Raw genomic sequence first — 9,354 nt, 5'->3', positions numbered from 1 at the left:
AGAAGACATCTAAACATCCGCCCCGGATATCAATAGAAAGCATAATAATTTATCCTTATTGTATCAGTCATCATCACCACTTTTACTGCTTTCGACAGAGTTCAAAATGTCCGGTAAAATCAAGAAGCTGCGTCTTCTACACTAGCCCAGACGTCTTACAGAATACATTTGTGAGAGCTTTAAACTGCAAGAGATTATTTTTCACTCATGTAATATGTTTATAAGTTGTGTATCCGCATAATTCAAGTGATGATCTGTCTCATCTGTAATTTATGACTCTTTGTGATTTTAGTGATACTTCTATCAGCAAATTGACGTTACACAAGCTAGAGTCAATGTGCATATTTTAAACGCGTTATCAAATTTTGCGAGGCATAATCTAATGACATGTGGTTTGATTTTATAGAATATCCTCACGGTGACAGTTTAAAGCCAACGTCGGAAGGGTTGGGAGACAGATATTTTAAAGGGCTTATTTAAGGTCAATGTACGTGTGGGTCATATCCAGACAATATGGGTGCGGGGAAATTCAAAAAAATAAAGTAATAAAGTAATAATAATCACAAAAAACGAATTTCACAAATAAACAAGCAATACGCCGGTCAGGGTGTGGATGGTTCTACGAATTCTGTCTACAGAATAGGCAAAATTATGTACTTCGTACCCCAGTAGATGATTAATTATTCAGGAATTACAAGAGACATATGTTTTTATTTTTGTCTCTCTAGGCTTCAACATTGAAGGTGCACGATAATAATGATTGTTGGGCGTTTGTAAGAAACGACAACACTGCAGAAATTTAGTCTCCAAGATTTGGTTTCTGCAGTTTTATTCTGTTGCTTATACTCTTAATCTTGATATATCTAATAATAGTGACTATATTGTTTCGACCCTTCATGAGCGTCAAGACTGATCTTTGACCATCAATTAAATTAAATGACCTATCCTCCTCGGCACCTGTGAGATTGCTAAAGCCTACGGATTAGGTAATTCAATGTTAAACATTCGATAGCCATTTACCATATCCTTCTTCGTGTAGGCCCCTTTCTTTTTAATAACATCAATATATATATTAACTTCTTAATGGGGCTTTCACATATACACTCCGGGGCCCGTACGGCGAGTAAAAACAGACATTTTGGGAATTTTCGGCCGGTGTCCGGCCGGCTACCGTAAAGATCCTACGGGCGCCGGGACAGTTTTTGAAGCCGTACGGGCGCCGTGGTGCTGAGTCGGCTGCTCCCAATTCTCCTGGCGTTTTTATCTGACCGTTAGGTCGTAAAGAGCCCGTGAAGGGCCCGCAGGGCACCTTACGGGTCCCGTGCGGGCTCCGGACGGTGTCCGGACGGGCCCCTCACGATTTTTGGGGGTCAATTCTCATGAAAAATCTTTACGGGAACCTTGAGGTGCGGATTTCAGAGGACACATAGTTCAGTGCACCGCACGGGACCCGGCCGGGCGCCTGAAGGACCCCGGCCGGTCCCCGGCAGGGCACCTTCCGGGAGCCACGGGTGCACCTGCTCATCGGACGGAGCACGTAAGCTTACCGGCCGGCATCCTTACGGGCGCCTTGCATTTTACTCGACTAATTTTCACCGGGCACCTCCCGGGCGCCGCAGAATATGTGACCACACATGCCGTAGAAAAGAAAATCGGAAGGTTCCCGTACGGTCTCTAAATCCACGGGAAGCCGCCGGGCAGGGAAAATCGTACGGGGCCCGGTTTATATGTGACCTAGGCATTACTTTCAAGACACTATTCGAAGCGGGGTTTGATAAAGTTTGGGATATTGTTATGCACAGTGTCCTAGCGCCACTCCCCCTCTCCTCTCCCATAGCCGGACTCACGCTACGATACCGGTTTTGTTTATCCGCTATCCTTTTGAATATGTTCTAATCTAATCAGCGAATCTGAAAATAGATATGTCACTACCTTGCCAAGAGGACCAATTCCTTCCATCTTACATCTAGATAGAGATTCTTTTATTTCAAGGCAATAGTACACTTATCATGATAATAATAATAGCTCGTTCTTATATAGCGCTTTTCAGGACCGGAGGCCCTCACAAAGCGCTTTACAGATAAGTATATTATTACCCCGGTCATTGGATTCAGGCTTACCCGCACACAATGTATGCACATTCTCCACTCCCTGGGGAGCATTCCAGCCAGGCGTCATTTTTACATGCGCACACTTGCTAATCTAACCATATTAGCTTTCGCATCCTACCGGGTACCCATTTAACACCTGGATGCCATCACCAGAAGAAAAATGTGGAATAAATTATTAAATGATTATCTTGCAATGCATCCCAACTTTAAAATAAAAATCTATATAGGTTGCCTATAAACAAGTGCAGCACATCTTTCCATAAATATTTCTGCTTGACAATAACCCGTCTCAAGAAAGACTCTTTTCTTGCGGGTCTATCAATTAGACAGGTATTCATAATAGGGTCGGGCTCTTTAACAGCGGATTTCCAACATTTCCGATCCTAATTTCCCGCCAAAATTGAACGGGAAGGACTCCTTCACAGTAACACACGCAAGGCTTCGCGCGCGATGTGTAAAGGGGATGACTAAATTTATTTGTATTATCTGTTAATTGTTGTCTGTTTTGAAGAAAGGATAGGGAAAGGGGGATTCCCTATTCCACCTCCCCATTTTCTGATTGGTTCTGTCTTAATTATGAAGAGCCATCATTCAAGAAACAATAAACAAAAAGTATTCAATAATATGACTCGACAATGTAAAGAGGGGGGGGGGGGGGGAATGGCAAATTATTCCGGAGACTTGGGGATTTTCATTGTCGAAAATGAGGTCAACAATTGGAAAGCAAAACACTATATGAAGACCTATTGTATTTTAAGTTATTGGCCGAGTAGAAACTGGATTTCTTTATGAGATTTATTCATGGGGGGGGGGGGTAAGAATCAAGAATAGCGATAAAGAATACATTCAGTTTCAATGAATGTATTGTTTTTAAATAATCTCTTAGACAAGTGAAACGTATAATATAAACAATTACTAATCAACCTCTGCCTTCTTTCTATTGGTAGCGTTTTAAAAAAAAAGGAATGGACCTTTGCCAGTGTTGAATTAAAGGAGAATGAAACCCAACAGACATGAGCCGATAATCTCAAAGTTAATAATATTTTGAAATTATTCCTATTAGATTACATAGCAAGGAAAACAATCAGTCCGAAGTTTGCAGGAGTAATTTCAATATATTTTTAAAACTACTTTACAATTTTAGGATGCTGTCAGCTTAAGTTTGGTGATTTCATTTTCATTTAATTAGATAATTATGAGGGGTATGGGATTACACCACTGTTTTAGAGTTCAGTGGAGTACTCTCACTTATTTAATGATGCGTGATGGGAGATTTTATCACACCGCTAAGATTCCACTGATCCGTTAAGTTTTCGAAATGGTTGCCATAGGTTACGACAAATCTCACTTCATAATCTTAAAGTATCTTCGTCATGCTCCTTGTCGGCCTGGCACCATAAACCAACGATCCTTTCCTTTTGGAATAATTGTTTAATTCCGGTACTACTCTCGAAATAAGTCCCATATGCTGGTATTTGTGTTAGTAATCTTGAGATTTAACTGACCCTGTGAACTTTCCCGGTAGTTGCTTGTTGCTTTGTTACCTTATGATTATTTAAAAGAATGTATATATTCTATATTTTGCCATGCCTTTTCGATGGTTTGGCACCATAAACCAACCCGTTTTGTGTTAATGTGCTCATCTTCTCAAATGTGCATAGTCCATGTTCAATTTGTTGATATTTGTGTTTGGTACTTTTTTTTGCGCAAGCCTTTCATTTTATTTATATGTTCATTTATGTATTTATTTATTTGTTTGTTTTAATTATTTATATATTTTAGATGTATTTGATTATCTTTTAGTTATTTACTTAAATCATTTATATCTTATTTATCTATCACTTCATTGTCGTTTACACTTTGCTAGAAAATGTAGAGAAAACTAGAAGCGCGTTCCACCCGACAGAGAGTTTTACTACTTTACTTCATAACTTGATGGCTGCATATTCGACCAGTTATAAACACAGTGACTCAACATGATCGCATTCCCTGGATCATTACGTAATGGAGTAGTACAGACTTATCACTTTGTGTTTGCATGCTCATTTGTTAATTAGTAATAACCACGATCAATAAGGGAGACTTCTTCATTCTCCAATTTGAATTTACGCCTCTTACTGAAAAAAACCCATTAACTTTGATCATTGCTCTTTAAACCGGATGGCCTGTACTTGCATGCTGAAAGGTTAACTTGAGAATGGGTTTAAACCGGGGACAGTAAGAATGATAACATCTTAGGGAAGCTTTGGGATTCTTCATTTTATGCCTCGCTTAAATTCGCTTAAATTTTCATTTACAGTTTTTTTTGTGTAGGTGGGGTGCTTAAAAGAATCGGGGGGGGGGGGGAGCCTTGAATAAATGGTATGATAAAGCGAGTTGTACAACAAGGTTTTTTGACAGAAAAGTACGCTAAAACCCACTTGTTTCGCTATTTACTTTGATTTTCTCAACTATATTAGATTCTTTTTCAGTGTTCTTTTTTTAAACAAATTTCATACGGCTACTGCTCATGTTGTCGACTACAAGACAAAGGGGCATTGGATATGCCAATATTTTCTGTTATAATGTGTACTCGTATTCCTTAAAGTGGGGGACTTTCCTCCCTCCTAGTTCTTAATCGATGTGGACAAATTGCAATCATCATGAGATTACTATGTCTTCGATGTGATCTTGATGTTTCCTTTCAATTTCCGAAAACCGGAGACGAACGTTTAATCCATAACTTCGAAAGGATTATACTGACCTAGTTTTGTCAAGCTGTGTATAAAGACGAAACAAATCGTCAATGACTGATTCAGCGTGGTAGGAAATATATTTAATCATTATTTCATTTTATAATCCAATCATTTGACTTATAACATGAATGGAACGCTATCATGTAGCTGAAATAATAAAGCCTAAACTTCAAGCTCACATTCCAATTCATTGATGCATATGAGGAATATATGTTTCATGGTATCTATGGTAATGATTCACATGCAAGTTTTACTTCTATTAGTCATTTTGCCCGAAGGCTCTTCCCTATCTTGACAAGACATGGAAGTAACTGGAGACAGATAGAGGTTGTAAGGGGGTAGCTACCTCTATACTTTATTAATGTCACGGTCTCCACTGTAGGCATATAATTAACGAACATTGCACTTTAGTGGGCCCTGGTATTCGCTTAAAACAAAGATCATATTCGAGCCACATTGTACTACTTTTAATAGCTACTTGCTACCTCTATATAGAAAACTGCCCGGATTGGTGCCTGTTCGTCCCCCATGATCCTCTTTTTCTTATGTTAATTGAGAGCTGAGTAAATGAGATAGCCACCTGTCGGTGACCTCGCTGTGTGGTCTAATCCCTTCTGGATGAACTAGTACAGCCGGCCTTTAAAGCAGTGAATATATTTATTAGTAGAAGAAGAAAGATAGTCCATGTAATCTTTAGGAGTACCTTGCAACATGAACCACTTTTGTGTACTTGTCTTTTAGTTGCTATAAAGCAGTTTCTATCATTTGTATTTTAAATGTTGTATAGTATCTAGTATTTCAAAACAGGTATGTTCTTGTATCTTCCTTGGTATGGAGGTTTCGAAAATTAGTTTAGATCATAGAAGAAACCGAATATAACATTCATATCAATAGAAAGGTTAATGACGAATATTCTTGTTAGACATGGTTGAGTTTGGCTAATTATTAATTGTGATTCTGTCTGTAAGTAAATGTATATGTAGTTTTCTATCGATTTTCAAACTATATTCTTTTTGTTTGTTTTAAAGTTGTATTATCTCTTATTTTTTCAGCTCCCTTTTCTGTTTCTTTCTCGTATGGTCACCTATTGTGTTTTATAGCCTGAAGATAGGAATGACATAATACATTTAACAAATATTAGATAGCTCGTACAGATAAAAAGCTATGATTGGTCTAAAGCTCGTCACGTGACTCGATTAGGATCGTAATTAGCGTATTTCACTCTCTGCCATTTTCGACGCTATATTGACCAACCGGTCAAATGAGTATATTTTTGCCGCGGTGCGCCTCGGGGTCAAAGCAGGATGTAACGTCTCTTTGAGCCTATAGAAACAGGTATGCCTCTCTTAGCAGTCAATATATTTATATATATTTATACACTTTACCAGTCAATTAAAACAAAAAATAGTAGATGTTTCTGCATTTATTGATAAATCAAATATAAAACATTCGAATAACAATAATATTATAATAAGATTCAACCAAATAATTTCAAAGCAGATTTGTTATCTAAAAACTGGAAATAACTAAATATATGTCAGTGACGTATCCCGAAATTAATGCACAAGGGATAGAATCCTCCTCCCCCCCGACCTCGAAATGATAGAGGAACCTAAGCTAGGCAAGACAGTATCGTGACAGCCCAATGTGTTTCAGTAAAATTGTCAGTTAACTTCATCCACGGGTATTCAAACATGGGTTGGGACGTTCGCCTGGGGGGGGGGGGTGCATGTACGCCTCCCCGATTACGCCAGTGACGGCTGATGGGTAAAAGTACGAGAAGGTTGCGTGCAAGACGAGACGAAAGTAAGCGAAGGACATCACATGCTGTTTGACTATGAATCACATCGTTGTATCACCAATTAAAGCACCACGAAGACTCTTCAGTTGGTAATTTGTTCTTAATTGGTGAACTGATAGGACAATGTTAGTCACCAATCCAAGGTTACGTTTATTTGTCAATAACTATTGTCAGTTTAATTTCAATATAACTATATTAAATATCGTTATTATCAGCAAAGGATGTTATTTGGACAGGTGAGGTGTACAAAATAAAACAAACAAATACAATCATGCCATGCGTTACTTTCCAAGACGACTTATCTTTGATTGATGTTTGAAGTTAGTGGCTCCCTACCCACCCACCCCCTCCCTCCCTCCTCGTTTACAAAAACGTAATCCCCCAGACCTGAACCAAACAATACAAACACGGACGGCTGCCAAGTTCCTCTATTCATAATGTAGAGTCAAACAAAAGTTCTCCCCCTTTTAGCCGCCCATAGAACATTGACGGTTTGAAACATTTATTTCCCGTTAATCATAACTCAAAACAGCTTCCATCGTCAGCATCACTCGTCTTTAAATGCAAAATGCGAAATGAAACGAAACACGTATTTGTTTTTGTCAGGTGAACAAACGTGTTCTATACGGTTATTCTTACTTCAAATTATACATCTCTGGCGACGTAAAGGGATTTGAAGGATTAAGTAATGAATATTGTTTAGGTTTAAACTGTACCGGTTTGTGAAGTAGTACAGATAGAAACACAACAAATGCCACCGTGAGAACACAGCCTTTATAATAGCCACGTTAGTCATTGGAACAGTCTTTGCTTTATGATGGTGACCTGACGGGGTGCTAGACAGTCGAGAGCTTGTTTCCGACAAAGAATGACAGTAATTATATCAAACTGATGACTTTGATTGACTTCAAAAGTCTCATTTACTGACATTATATTGTATTACAGAAAGACTGTATCAAGATCCTTTATAAGCCTTACCGTTATATTATGATACAAAGTACAGTGACAGTATAGCCAAATAGCACACACGCTTGTGCTCTAGAAAACATTGAAATCATAATGAGATAACTCTGTAAAACATAGGTCCTGCATATTTATATAAAGTGAATTACAATTAGTCTTTTCGAAAAATCTTAATAAAAAGGATAAACAAAACAAAACAAAGGTTGGGATATTTTAGAAATTTACTTTGTTAGTTACCATGATGACACAGGTTATAGAAGTCCGTTCAATGACCCTTCGCTCTAAATCAATATTTCCGAAGGAGAGAACTTCTGATCTAAGAACTTTTGTTAAAGTCGTTATGGCTTGTTGAATGATCTCACGCTGTCTTTACACATGTAATAATGCTGCCATTTTAAGACTCAATGTGCTCGCGTCAATTAACGTGTTTAGCTAATATGTACAGATCGTCGATTGCTTTGATATTCTTATCAAGACATTAACAAGGTCGCAACAACTTTGAAAAAAAAATTAAAGGGATAGTTGAATTCTGTTGCAGAGGGCGCTACACAAAACAATTTTGTTGTGAGATAATGAAAAATTGAGTGTCAAATTTGAAAGAACATAATATTTAAATGACAAAATCATCTTAGTTTGATCAAAATCGGTTCAGAGACGGCTGAAATATAACGATTTCTAATACTTATGTACCACCACAAATATTAGATATTTTGAAAAATTTGAATAAAACCGTTGAAAACAAACGAAATAACGCCTTTTACGTCGTATTTCAGCCAATGCCGATTAAAAGTGGAGCTGAATTGGTATGATCGTATTGGCTAAATTTCACACCTTTTAGAACCTAAAATTACCTTCATAGTAATTTTAGGTTCTAAAAGGGCACTATAAATGTCATAGATAAGAATAAGAGCAATAACCATGCACTTTGAAAGCATTTGCGGTCTGAAAACAGAACTCAACTATCCCTTTAACTCAAGTGCAATTTCAATGCCCTACATGTATGTATATCCATTAGAATCATGTTCCGATTACGTAACAGGTCATTCAGTTATAATGTTTTCACATTTAAAAAGGTGACGTACACGACCATTGAAATCGGCCTTAGGTTGATTTTGCGAAAGTAGTTTGCGATCGTGATCATTGTACGCACACCTGATTTTACGGGTCTGTTTGCTAATGAGAAAACAGACGGGAATGATAAAAATGCCTTTTGTAATATCAATATTCCGCTTATAAAGCGCTTAATAAGATTTCTATAAGCGCTTTACAGATAGACTATTACCCCGGTCATTGGATTCAGTGCTTGCCCGCACACTGTGTGCACATTCTCCACTGCCTGGGGAGCATTCCAGCCAGGCGTTACTTGACTAACAATGACGGTCGCATCCTACCGGGTACCCATTTAACACCTGGGTGGAGAGTAGCAAGTGCAGGTTAGTATCTCGCCAAAGGATATTAGTGCCGTGTCGGGATTCGAACCACTCGGCCACGACACTCCCACGTCATTCCGTAACAAACCTACATGTATATACAATTCAATATTTTATAAACTTGATGCATTGATAATAGGAATCCCCATTCGTGTGAAGTATTTCATATTAGTTTGTAGATTTAAACAAAATAAAATGTCTATAATATTCTTCATTTCAAATATAAATTTCTCTTGGGGAAATATCATTCCGTATAAACGCTTAGGACTGACCGGCTACATTAATTTTTTTAGTCGGAAAACTGTCAGGTGGGG

The sequence above is a fragment of the Strongylocentrotus purpuratus genome, unplaced genomic scaffold (assembly GCF_000002235.5).
Source record: "Strongylocentrotus purpuratus isolate Spur 01 unplaced genomic scaffold, Spur_5.0 spur5_scaffold_17, whole genome shotgun sequence".
Taxonomy (NCBI): Eukaryota; Metazoa; Echinodermata; class Echinoidea; order Camarodonta; family Strongylocentrotidae; genus Strongylocentrotus; species Strongylocentrotus purpuratus.
Note: the sequence above shows the minus strand (reverse complement) of the source record.